The 13,031-nt window shown below is 43.9% G+C and overlaps 1 non-coding gene across 1 annotated transcript; it reads left to right on the top strand.

The window, feature by feature from the left end:
- Window positions 1-12,342: 12,342 nt before the first annotated feature.
- On the top strand, window positions 12,343-12,414 carry trnag-ucc (transfer RNA glycine (anticodon UCC)). Its single transcript has one exon. It is a non-coding gene; the product is annotated as a tRNA-Gly (tRNA).
- The last annotated feature ends 617 nt before the right edge of the window (window positions 12,415-13,031 follow it).

The following is a 13,031-nucleotide window of genomic DNA, read 5'->3' as shown; positions in this document are numbered from 1 at the left end:
GCAAGAGGCTTTAATGCTTCATCAGAGGGCCGGCTTAAACTCTCAACAGATGGTTGCCTTTTCAGACATTGCCATGTTTGAGGAGTTGTTGTCTTTAAAAATTGTTGTGTGGTACCGTTGTGAGGTAAAGGAAGTATTTGTGAAATTTCAGACACATCCTGAAACCCATACACAGACACTGTTTCTCTTCCTAAGTGATAGTCATTACTTTGGAATAAAGAGTTTGACGGCATTTTTGGGTTGTTCGTATGTTTGTCATTGGTGTTATAAGGCCTTCAATGATAAGCTTAAGCACCGCTGTGACGGTTACTGTAACGTCTGTTTCAATCCGCAATGTCGTAAGGGTTTGGCCCCTACCATTCGATGTAAAGATTGCTTAAGGATTTGTCTCTCCGCGTTCTGTTTTTCCGAACATAAGGTGCAGAGGGCCGCTGCTGAGGGGGTTAAAAAACGGAGTTATTGTGATCAAACTAAATATTGCCCACAGTGTTGCCTCCAGTACCGTTTTCATGAGGTTAAACCACACAAATGTCTGGAACCGAGATGTAGGATCTGTAATGCGGATTTAACCCCGGGGTCTGAACACCAGTGCTTTATTCAGCCGGTTAAAAAGGAGCCGCCGCACAACCGGTATGTCGTTTTTGATTTTGAATGCCGGCAAGAAAACGGGGTCCATGTTGCTAATTATATACACTGTATTGACATGTTGGATTGTGAGTGGTCAGCTAGCTAGTCCAAAATACCTCAATTACACATTTATTGCCCACAATGCTAAGGGTTATGATTCTTACATATTGATGAAGTATCTGGTGGAAAATGGGGTGACCCCAAAAATAATAGCTCAGGGTAGCAAGATCATGTGTTTCACCGACGAGGCTTTCAACCAACGTTACATAGACTCGTTAAATTTCCTCCCCATGAAATTGAGCGCTTTGCCTAAAGCTCTGGGTTTTGAGGCTCAGAAGAAAGGTTGGTTCTGCCATTTTTTTAATACTAAGGACACTCAAAATTATCGAGGGTCCTACCCGCCCGCCTCTTATTATGGGGTTGATACTATGATGTCTCATGAGAGGGAGGAATTCTTTAAATGGTACAATACGGTTAAGGGAGGTGTTTTTGATTTCCGAGAAGAGATGGCCGCTTATTGTAAAAATGATGTGGTGATCCTTAAAGAAGCCTGTTTGCGTTTCCGCGCCGAGGTTATCAACACGTCGGGTCTCGACCCTTTGCAAAGTGTGACCATAGCGTCTCTCTGCATGAAAATGTATCGATCCAATTTCTTGCAGAAAAACACTATAGCGGTCACCACTTCTGACAACTATCGTGCTAGACAAAAGAACTTTTCGACTGTCTCCATACAGTGGCTGGAATATCTGAGTGCCCGGGATAACATCTTCATCAGACATGCTTTAAATCAAGGGGAAGTCAAAATGGGTCCTTACTACTTAGACGGTTTTAGCGACGTGTCCGGGCGGCGTACCGCTTATGAGTTTGCTGGTTGTATTTACCAGGGCTGTCCTCAGTGCTTCGACCCAAACACCTTTAACCCCGTAACACAAAAACTCTGCGGTGATATGTACTATGATTTCCAGGAACGAATTGAAACTTTAAAAAACACCTATGGTTTGAATGTACTGGTGATTTGGGAACACGCGTGGACGACCCTGAAGCAACAGGATGTGGGGGTACAACGGTTTATGGAAACCTTGGACTTTCCTGAACGTCTAGAGCCCAGGGGTGCGTTATTTGGGGGTCGTACCAACGCCCTCTGTTTACATTATGAGGTAAAGGAGGGTGAGAGAGTAGATTACTATGATTTCACCAGTCTGTACCCTTATGTCAACAAGACCAAAATGTACCCGGTGGGGCATCCAACCATTGTTTATCGTGACTTTCTCGAAATCGGACAGTACTTTGGTTTGATCAAAGTCAGCATGTACCCTCCTCGCGAGCTGTTCTTACCCGTGTTGCCTTACAGGTGTTCGGGAAAATTGATGTTCCCTCTGTGTAGAACGTGTGTGGAAACTGAAAATCAAAATACCTCTTGTCTGCACAGTGATGACGAGAGAGCGCTGACGGGTGTCTGGTGTAGCATTGAGCTTGACAAGGCGGTGGAGAAAGGTTACAGAGTCGGTAAGGTGTATGAGGTTTGGCATTTTTCTGAAAAATCTGATACTCTTTTTGCTGAGTACATTATGACCCATCTGAAAGGGAAACAGGAGGCATCGGGCTATCCCTCATGGTGTGTTGACTCCGCTGCCAAAGAGCGGTACGTTCAGCAATATTTTGAAAAGGAAGGGATCCGTCTAGAGCCGGGGAACATAACTGTAAACCCCGCCAAGAGACAAATGTCCAAACTGATTTTAAACAGTCTGTGGGGTAAGTTTGGGGAAAGAAATAACCGTCTAAACACAACCTTGATTAAAACCCCTGAACAGTTTATAGAATTTATGTTTTCCAAACAACATGCAGTATCACACTTTCAATTCTTAAATGACCACGTGGCACAGGTCCAGTGGAGGGCCCCTAAAGATTTCCCCACCAAACAGGGAAACGTTAATGTTTTCATAGCGGTTTTTACCACGGCTTACGCCCGGCTTGAACTGTACAACTTAATGGATCAGCTGCAGGAACGCACGCTCTATCATGATACTGACTCTGTAATCTTTGTCACCAGGCCAGGGGATTGGGTCCCTCCCCTCGGGGACTACCTTGGGGAGTTAACGAGTGAGCTAGATCCTCAGGACCACATAGTTGAGTTTGTTTCAGGGGGTCCTAAGACTTACGCATACAGAACGGCTGCGGGTAAGACCTGTATGAAAGTTAAGGGTTTCACTCTGAACCATTGTAACAACAAGCTCATTAACATCAAGTCTCTGACGACCCTGGTACAAAGTTTTGTAACCGAGAAAGACGCGCCTCCTCGCGAGATTATTACAGCCGGAAATCAGATCTATCGCAATAAAAAGGGGTACACATTGGAAAATAGATCACTAAACAAACGGTTCAGGGTGGTGTACAATAAAAGAGTGTTGAAGACTGATTATACCACTCTGCCTTATGGATATTAGCGGTGGTTTTGATAACAGACTTCAACACCCTTTCTCCTGTATTATAGCCGGTCCCTCCAATTCGGGTAAGAGCTATCTTATAAAGAACATCATAGAAGATGTGGACGCAACCGTGTCCCAAGCTCTTGACAACATAGTGTGGTGTTACTCTTGCTGGCAACCTCTCTACGATGATTTGGCATAAAAAAAAAAAAATCTGAAATTTGTGCAAGGTCTCCCCGCCTCGTTGTGTGACGATGACCTGTTCCCGCCCGGACAAACTAATCTAGTGATCCTTGATGACCTGATGGAGCAGGCCGGTGACAACAGTGAAGTGGAAAAAGCTTTCACAAAGTACACTCATCATAGGAATTTAAGTATTATTTATTTAGTTCAAAATCTATTTTTTCAAGGTAAAAAAAGCCGCACTATTAATTTAAATGCCAATTATATAATTCTTTTTAAAAACCCCAGAGATAAACTACAGGTCACCGTCTTGGCTCGTCAAATGTACCCTAACCAGACCAAATTCTTTTTGGAGGCATTTGAGGATGCCACCAAAAAACCCTACGGGTACTTGATTGTGGACTTAAAAGCACAAACCCCAGAAGACTTTCGCCTCAGAACAGGTTTGTGCCCGCCCGATTGGCCGGCAGTGTATGTGCTAAAGAAAAGGAAATAAATAAGAATGTCTGTTCGGATTAAAAGAAATCTGCCGCTTTTGCAAATGTTATTTGAGGGGAGCCCGTGCCATAGGAAAGCTGTGCTGGCAGGGGCCCCCTCGGATTTGATCGAGACCCTGTGTAAAATAGCTTTTAACATCTTACGCGGTAATATACCCCTAACCCCTTCTCAACATTCTAAACTCAAAAAACAAAAAGCGGTTATCAAGATCATCGCTAATAAGAAGTATTCTATTAAAAGAAAAAGAAAGAAGATTAATCAAACCGGAGGTTTTATAGGACCGCTGTTGAGCATAGCCGTGCCTTTCCTAACCAGTCTTCTAGCTTCCAGAGTGGGTTAATAATGGAATATGCTCAGAAAATGTTTTTGATCCCTCAGGAGCAGCTTGAGAAACTGAGAAAAAATGTTGTCGGGCCAGAGCCCATTAGACAAACGGCCGAAAACAACCTGGACTCTGAAATGAAAGCTATACTGGCCAGGGCCGATTTAAATCAGTATTCCAAAGCCCAGATGTATAGCAACACGTTACAGCTCTACCTCCGTCTGGTTAGACAGGGTGAAAAAGATCAAAACATTTTAACTTTAACCATGGCCTCTCAAGAAAATGGTTCTGGGACTGATGCGGGGGGTACGGTTGATAAAGATGTTGCGGTGCCCGAACCTGTTGAGAGTTCAGAGGGAGATGTTGTAACGGATGTTTTGAGAAACATGCCGGCCAGAAGCAAAAGACATGCAGAATATATTCTGCACAAAATGGTTCAGAAACCGCGGGTAACGACTTGGAATGAACAGGGTGAATTTGTTTTTAAAGGACAACTGCTCAAAGGTTCACACATGTTTGATTTGTTGAAGAGTGTCACTAGCACTAATAAGGTACCCGATAGTCGCCGACCTGTAGGCTGGAATGCTTTCCTACAGGCGATGGCCTGTCTGAACATACCCCAATCAACAGTCCCTAACCAGGAAACGCGACAAAAAATCCGTCTGTGTAAAGAGGTGGTGACTGATCTGACGCCGATATCTCATTACTCTGACCGTGTTGAGCAACCCTCCTCAGGATCTATCCATCGTTGGGAAGCTTATTAGTCTCATGTTTTTATTTGTCTCCCCTGTAAATAAGGAACCGACAAACCATTTTTTTATTTTTATTTTTTATTTTCAAATGTTGTACATTTATTTATAACATAACCCTGCTTTGTATAAGATTTGTGCTGAATAAAAACAAAACTAATGATTCAAAGGCTGTTTTCATTATTTTTTCACTTTAACACGCATGACATCTTTTAAAATCCTCACAAGAACACCCCATCTGTATACATGGCTGGCTAGGGTCGTAAGTAATTGTGTTATAAGGGGGGGTCCACAGTGTCCTGACAAACTCTGCCACTTTTTTATCATTTTGGCCTAAATCCTCACTGTACAAGGACATAATATCGGGGTATGACCTTCCTTTAGATCTATGATATAAGAAAAACACACAGTGTTGACCACAAGTGAAGGTCTGAAGACTTTGTACTTGACGACCGCTGTAAATGGTTTCTTGACAGTTGTTGAGCAGAAAGTTATTGATCTTCCGAGGGAAAGGTCTGAAATCCGGGGGGTTTCCATAGGAATCAAAAAATTCCCCACGGCGGTCCTCCCTTAGATAAATAGCCAGCCAATGTTCTCCAGGCATATTTTTAGGGTGTGTGTTGATTATGTACATTGCAGGTAAATTCTTGATCTTAAATTTAGGCAGCTGGTCGCAGGCGTAGACTCCTTGAAACACTTTCCGTGAGCCGTCCAGGGCATTCATGATGTGGTTGAGCTCTCTGGTGTTCATTTTAATAATAATCATACGGAACGTTTCTCCTCTGATTCACCTCAATAATGTTGTCAAACACAGCATACACGACCATATTTACAGTGCGTGGTAGAGGCTGCTTGAAACGCATCTCCAAACGCATATTGCCCGTCTTCATCAGTGAAAAATGTTGTCCACACTCTTCGTCAGGGGTCAGGTTGAAACCGTACAGGGTGTAACCGCTGCAGTATTCCCGGCGATCGATCAGCAGAGGTTGATCCTTGAGATGGCGACCCGTAGCCAGTACTAGACTGTAATATTCACGAACCGCGTTGCCGTTTTCAAAGTCAGGTTGAAAAGGTCTGGATGGAACCTGCACACCATCGACGTACAGTGCTATAAATTCCGCGTTATAATGTTTAAAGTTAAAGGGGTTCTTGTTGTAAACCCCGGTAAATGCATCATTATCCACGAGACCTATAATAACCTGTTTTGGGAGCTGGCCTAGAAACAGATTTTCCTGGTTCATCACCCGTGTCCCTGCGGGGATACTGTGGACTTTCATATAGACTCTTTCGATCGGGTACTTGGCGTTTGCCGTCATTAAAGCCTGCGCATGTCCTAGTTTAACCGCCGGGGAGACGGATACTTTTTTCACAAACAGCGAGGCCGATAATATGGTCAGTTTATATTTTTCAGTATCAGGGGTCATCAGACAAAAAGCACTTTTACTACGGATCATTTTAATTTTAATGTCTACCCCGTTGAGCATGAGTTTTTCTTGGAAAAATATGTGTGCATGAATATGTCCCATTAGCTCAAAGGTCCTCCCTTCTGTTGAAAAGGCCGTTCTTTTTTGCAAACCCTTATTGAGTCCCTCTGGATCCTGGTCGTCCATAGCTTCCGGGGTGTCTTTGAAGAAAAGGCCGGGGCTGAACTGTTTGCTTAGGGTCTCCTCACTATAATTAAGGATACACTCCATCATGGCCCTATAGGGGTAAGTATTGCTGCTTTGACTAATGAGCCGATCTCCCAGGGTCACATCCACCTGTGAAAACATGGTGGCCACCGGGTAATTGATGACCCCAGCGTTGGCCGTCTTCTCGATTGCATCGCCATCCTCATCAGTCACTTTACAGTTCATTAAAATAAATGTGTTATTCAAATCAATATAATCCTCGCCATTGCCAGCTATAAAAAACTCCAGAGGGGCCGTATCTGAAATTGCGGAAAGAGGGGGTATCTCTACATATATGCTCTTATCTATACTCGTTTGAGTGTATGGAACTGTAAACAGATCCAGTTCTGATTTGACGCATTCTTCCGATAGACTGTGGACAAAAGACATTTTTAAAAGATGTATCCTGAGGCTCTATTTGTCTTTCTTTGAGATTTTCTTTTTGCAGGTTTTTTCTTGTGCTGCTTCCTTCTCCGAGTGTTTCCACGATATGTTGGAGAATGAGAGCTTCTTCGTTTTTTGTTAGCCACGGATCTTCGTCGCCCTGGTGGACACATACTGTTTCTTCTTTTACCCCCCCTCCTCGCCATTACCATGAGACCCGAACCCTCCTGCTGCTCATGGCTAGCTGCCCGGTTCATAACATTGGTGAACACGTCACTAACAATATTTTTAGCCGCTGATTTCAAGTGGGGTCTGGCTATAGCAAAGCCTCTCTTAAGCAGGGGTACGGCCATTCTAAAGAGACCACGAAAGAGTCCTCCTAGACCGGCTCCATACATTGTGGGGGCTCCTACAAAACCGGGCAAGCCGTTCCCGGCTTGCATCTTGTAATAATCCACATAGGCGCTAGGATCTACATAACCCCTCGAGGTAGCCATTTTAATAATGTACACACTGTTTCAGGGGTCGAAAATGTAGTTTGACAATAACTTTACCGAAGCGGAAGGGTACGTTGATATTCTGATCCGATTTTACTTCGATCGTGATGTTGTCAAAGTGGGTCTTTGAGACTGGTACGTAGTGTGGCTTGTCATAAGTAATTGTGACCATGTCATTGCTTTTACCTTTAATAAGTACATTTCTCAAAAGGGGGACATAGCTATCCCCGACCCTCTGGTGTGTTATGATATCCGTATACACATAAAGAGTGTAAAAGCCGCCCCTGATGTCAGCCGGGAAGGGGGCCACCACTTCTGAGAACCTGCTCTCTGTGTCAGAATAGAACCCTAATATACGCCCCAGTTGTCCTTTGGTTTGAATGCTAATACCAGGTTTTGACACCTTGTACACTCTGTTTTTAATAGGGTTGTAATATAGCTTGATGTTGGGGGTGCCTTCTGAGAACTGTTTATGCATCTCATCTAATATTGTATCCACATTGTCATAATAACCTCCTTGCATCGTGAATGTCCATTGACTCTTTTTAACATCGTCAAAAATGGCGAAGGTGGCATCCTTATCTTGTAAAACAGCCCAAGTGTAAGGATACTGTATTTCCGCCAACCCCACTTCCCACGACCCCCTTAGATCTATAGATTTTCCAAATTGTACCGTGTAACTGGATATTTCATTTTTAGGGTATATATCGAGAGAGGCGTTACTGGGTAGAGTCACGTAGAAGCCTCCTGATTCCATCTTGAGTATCGAATGTAATGACCCCCTCACACCGGCGGGCATGTTGTTATAAGGCTTGAATATCACAAACCTGTTGTTCAGGGACCCAACTATTGAACTTTTCAGGCCATCCAAGCCATTTCACCAACACATATTTTTTCCGGTTCTGGGTTTTCTCAGCTAATATCTTTTCAACTCTGTATACAATGTCTTTACCCACAATAATTTTTTGTAACTCGGCTTCGTAAAACGTTCCTTCTATATCCTCCCCGTCATAGTCTTTTAACCGGTACACGGGGGGGTCTCTAGCCACCTGTTCGGTAACTGTAAAATATTCGTCAGAAAATGTTTGTTCATAATCTTTGGCAAAAGTACTCCTTAGCTTTGAAACGCGAACCACATCGCCGATGTTGAACTTATAAGTAGTTTTCCCCTTCTTAATAAATGGGCCGTATAATTTTTTATAGACCTTAAAAGAATTACTTTGATCAACATCTATAGGCTTCATTTTAATACTGGCGTGATACCCTTGGTTGTAAGCATCGATAAAATCCTGAACTTTATCAAAATACTTGAACGTGTTGACCGCTGTAAAATATCTCCACATTTTGGTCTTTATGGTGCGGTTAAACCTCTCCACCACCGATGCCTTAAGCTCATTACCGGTGGTGAAATGATGTATTTTGTGTCTCTTCAGTAGATTCTGAAATTCTCTGTTGAGAAACTCTTTTCCTTTATCAGTCTGCAGTTTTTTAGGACATCGTCCCTGGGACAATATATCCTCAAAGGCCCTTGTCACCGCCCGACCTGTTTTATTATGTAGAATGCGAGCCCAGGCATATTTTGATAACACATCGATACACATCAATATAAATTTGTGACCATTGTTATGTTTTGATAAATTTGACATATCGACTAGATCCATTTGCCATTGTGAGTCTATGTCAGTTGCATATACACGGTTTCTTTTAAAGTTAATCCTGAGAGGTTTATGTAAGGTATAGGCGTCTTGTTCCCGTAACCATTCTGAAACAACCACATCATTAACCTTCACACCGGCCTCAGCGAGTCCCCTTTGAAAACCCTTCTTACCCGCCAAACCCCCAATCGTGGCTGGGTTGTAGTATAGTTCATGCATTTGGGGAGCTTGCCGAGTCATTCTGCCAAATAAACACACAGACCCACACTATGCGCAAAGTTTTTATACAAGGTTTTTTATTCAACTTCAGGAGAGCAGATACCCCTTTTTAGACATTTGAGAAAAGTATAACATACACAACAATTTTTTCTACGGTCCAGACAAAAAGAAATCAGATGATTGGTTACTTGATCTATATCAACAAATACCTGTTTCTTTATCTTGTAGGCACACACCTCAGTTACATATGTAAATAAAACAACAATATGACCTATTTTAAAAGTAAACAGAGGGGTATTAAACATGCTCAGTAAAAGGTCATACAGATGTTGATGAAATGGCCTAATATCATTCTTGGCCCCCTTGAGCGCTTCATCCCAGTGTTCATACCCCCCGGTCTTTGTTACAGCAACCATTAACTTTTCCAGGTTTGAAAGTTGATCCTCATCGATGGTTAAATCTGTAGAGAAAAGGCTCGCGTTGGCTACTTTTCTGTCAAGCACATGGTGTAATAGCGCTCTCAGGTTAGCTGCAGAGTGTTGATGACAGAACCAGTTGCAGCAGCAGTCCAGAACATTCCCCATGTTCAAAGTCCCTTAGTTCAGGTCAGAGTCTGAATCAGTGGCGTAGATGTCGAATTCTTCGTCGCTGCCCCCAGCTTTAACTTCTTTACGGAAGAAATAAGCTTTTAGCTTGCCAGCGGTTTTTCTACTTGGCTCATCCAGGTCATTGAGCAGCTGCCCAAGTTTCTCTATTATAAACGGCTCCTTTTTCAGCTCCAGCAAAATCTCATCTATGATTTTCTGGACTTGTCCAGCAGTGACATGTATGTGGGAGTAAGACAGAGCCTTGATTAGTGCCGGTTTCAGCCACGGTTTGTTCAGTCTTCTGTAAAACACGTTGAAATAGAACAGGAAATAGTAACGGTCTGGTTCAAACAAACAACTGTGTCTCAACTGACTGGGGTGATTCACTTCACACCCCCGACAGACTTCTTTCAGAGCTCGGTCGATGAGAGCACTCAGAATATACACCAGGGTGCTTTTAACCACTCTGCTTACTTGGACACCTACCCCGGGCATAAATCCTGCGTCTTCATCACGCCCCCGAGACAGTCCGATGCTCATTGGGTCGCCTGGTGGTTTGTGGGGTGTTTCTACATCCATTGGACTGACCCCCTCCTGAGACGCACAGACGGTAGACAGTTCGGCAAAATCGAGGCCCTCCATGAGCTCCAGAGGCTGGGGATCCCCGAGACTCATTTGGACATCCATCGCTCCGCATGTTGTTTCGTCCTGAGGGACCGGGGTCTGAGGTCTTGGAGGGTAACCGCAGTCAGAGGGTTCCGGAGTGTATACAAAATCTGGGGAATAGAACCAGGGGTGATCCCGGGTTTGAAGAGGCCTGTAGAGCCTGTCGACGTCCGCAGCTTTCGGGTAAGACATTCTCTTTAATTTTAAACCATGAATGAATTGTTGCGCCTTTTATCCTATCTCTTCACTACGTCACGACACACCGCCCTCTTAGAAGAGAGTAGACCCTGAGCCGTCAGACCCCCCTCCAACCCCCCACAGGTCGTCTGTTTTATCATCGTCGTCGTCATTCAAGGGGGATATATAATCCATAATCCAGCATATTCTCCTTCTAACAGAATCCAGTTGTGAACATTTGGTCAAGATGTCAAAACCATCATTTATACAGTTTATGACCTCTTTCAAGAACGGCCAGTCCACGGCGTCAAACATAATTTCAGTAACCTGTTTTTCTGGATCCTCCACAACCCCTTCAATAGGGTTTGTAATCAGGGTACTGCTAAACAAAACCTTACGATCAGTAGTTAGAGATAGACTCTTCACCACTGTACCGTAGTTCTGCAAGCTTTCCCATTCACACCTTTCAAAACTCTGAGTCGGAGACTCCGTTTCGCCTTCTCTTGGACCCTCTTGCAAGCCTTCTAGAGTCTTATCCACAAGCCCCAGGTCTCTCCATGCCATCACCTTCAACCAGTCCTCAAAAGAGTATTCAATCACCGTCTCAAAAGGTTCCAACGTACCCTCCTTCTCTCCCAAAGCAAAAAGCTCCACTCCAACATAGCTGGGATCCCTTTTAAAGCGGTAACCCCGTCGACCCCCCCAGAACAACACCCAGGAGCGTTCAATCTTCAAATTGGTGAGTACAGGAACCCTTGCCCGGGATTGTTTCTTGCGGGGTTTCATGTTGATGTCGCTGGACATGTTGAAGAAGCGGGATGTTTCAGATGCTGAGAATTAAAGAGGTATTGCCTAAAAGCAGTGCGGGGTCTTAAATAGAGAGGAGAGTTTCGGGGCGTTGCCTTCAGAGGGGGGGGGGGGTCTTTATGGGTGGCCTTGTTGTTCAGGGTTTTAGGGGTGTACACTTTCTGACGGATATGACGTAGGAATAATTAAGGAAATAACTCTAAAATCACGCCCCCCAATTATGACGTAGGAATATTAATAAGCTTAGGGCATACGTCATAACAAAATAGGCCGCGCCCAAAAAACCCTACTATCTACTGATGTGCGGTCCTAATTAATCGGCTACGTAAATCATTCCTTTCCGACCGAACCTGTAACGCTCAAATAAATAATCTGTATAATTTATTTAGCCATCTAACTTCAAGTTAACCTGACACTGAGCAGGTTTGATTTTTGTTTGTCCGTGTTCCACCTCGGGGGGTAAATTCAATAAACTATGCGCTAAATAAAAACTGACCTTTAAATAAACAGTATTCATCTATCGAGAATCTATGTTCATGGTTTGTATAGAAGTATTTCCACATATGCATCTGGACACTCGGGCAAGCCAGCTGAGAAGTCGCTCAAGTCGCCGCAGCTAAGTATCGCCTTTTTCTCTCGCGTTTCCTAGTTTAGTTAAGAGTTACATTGATTGTTTACGTGGTTTGTTTAGCTAAGAATGATATATCTTGCACCTGTTTTGTAGTAAGAGCAGCGACTGTTTGTTAGTGAATTTAGCAAGTTACTTAGCACACTCAATCAGAAGCTTTACACTGTAGGCTGTGATTATTCGCATGTATCTAGTCAGATGAATGATCTGAAATGCATCAAAAGTCATGGAATGAGAGACTTTCCGGGCGTTGGTGGTATAGTGGTGAGCATAGCTGCCTTCCAAGCAGTTGACCCGGGTTCGATTCCCGGCCAACGCAACGTTTTCTTTCTAGGCTTCCGCCATCACACTTGTGATGCTTCGGGGGAGTTCGACACCATTCAAGCTATTGCGACCCTACTAAGCCTGCACTTACCGCTGTTTTCACTAACACACTTCTGGTGAACCGTTGCGCATGAACAGATGACGAATAAATGGCCTTACACTAGTATCCCACAGCACCAGCTTCGTCTGTAGAAAAACAAAGGTTCCTCTGCCTGCTGCAGGATACCCACATCACACTTGACTCGCAGACCTTTACTGCGCCCTCTTGCTTGACGTGGGCCGTGCTCCCAGAAGCGCTGTAACATACATGTGCACTTGCGTGCAAAAGTATTCGGTATTACATTTATTTGACGTGTTCATTGCTTGAATATACTTTAAAAGCTAATACACTCCTCTCCATGCTCACCAACAACAATGTTGGCGACGATGACGGCTAAAGTAAGGAGAAATAGAAATGCCACTTCCATTCACTCCAATTACTATTGTTGTTATTATTACAAGGGAAAACTATGACCCTTGGTCATCAGTGTCTTGGGCGGACAGTTATGTCATTTAACAACATCCAAGATACCCGAGCCATCGGTCAGTCAGCACCGCTAGATGGCGGCAGTC

Source organism: Amia ocellicauda, unplaced genomic scaffold (genome assembly GCF_036373705.1).
Source record: "Amia ocellicauda isolate fAmiCal2 unplaced genomic scaffold, fAmiCal2.hap1 HAP1_SCAFFOLD_84, whole genome shotgun sequence".
NCBI lineage: Eukaryota > Metazoa > Chordata > Actinopteri > Amiiformes > Amiidae > Amia > Amia ocellicauda.
This window is presented reverse-complemented; position numbering and strand designations above follow the sequence as displayed.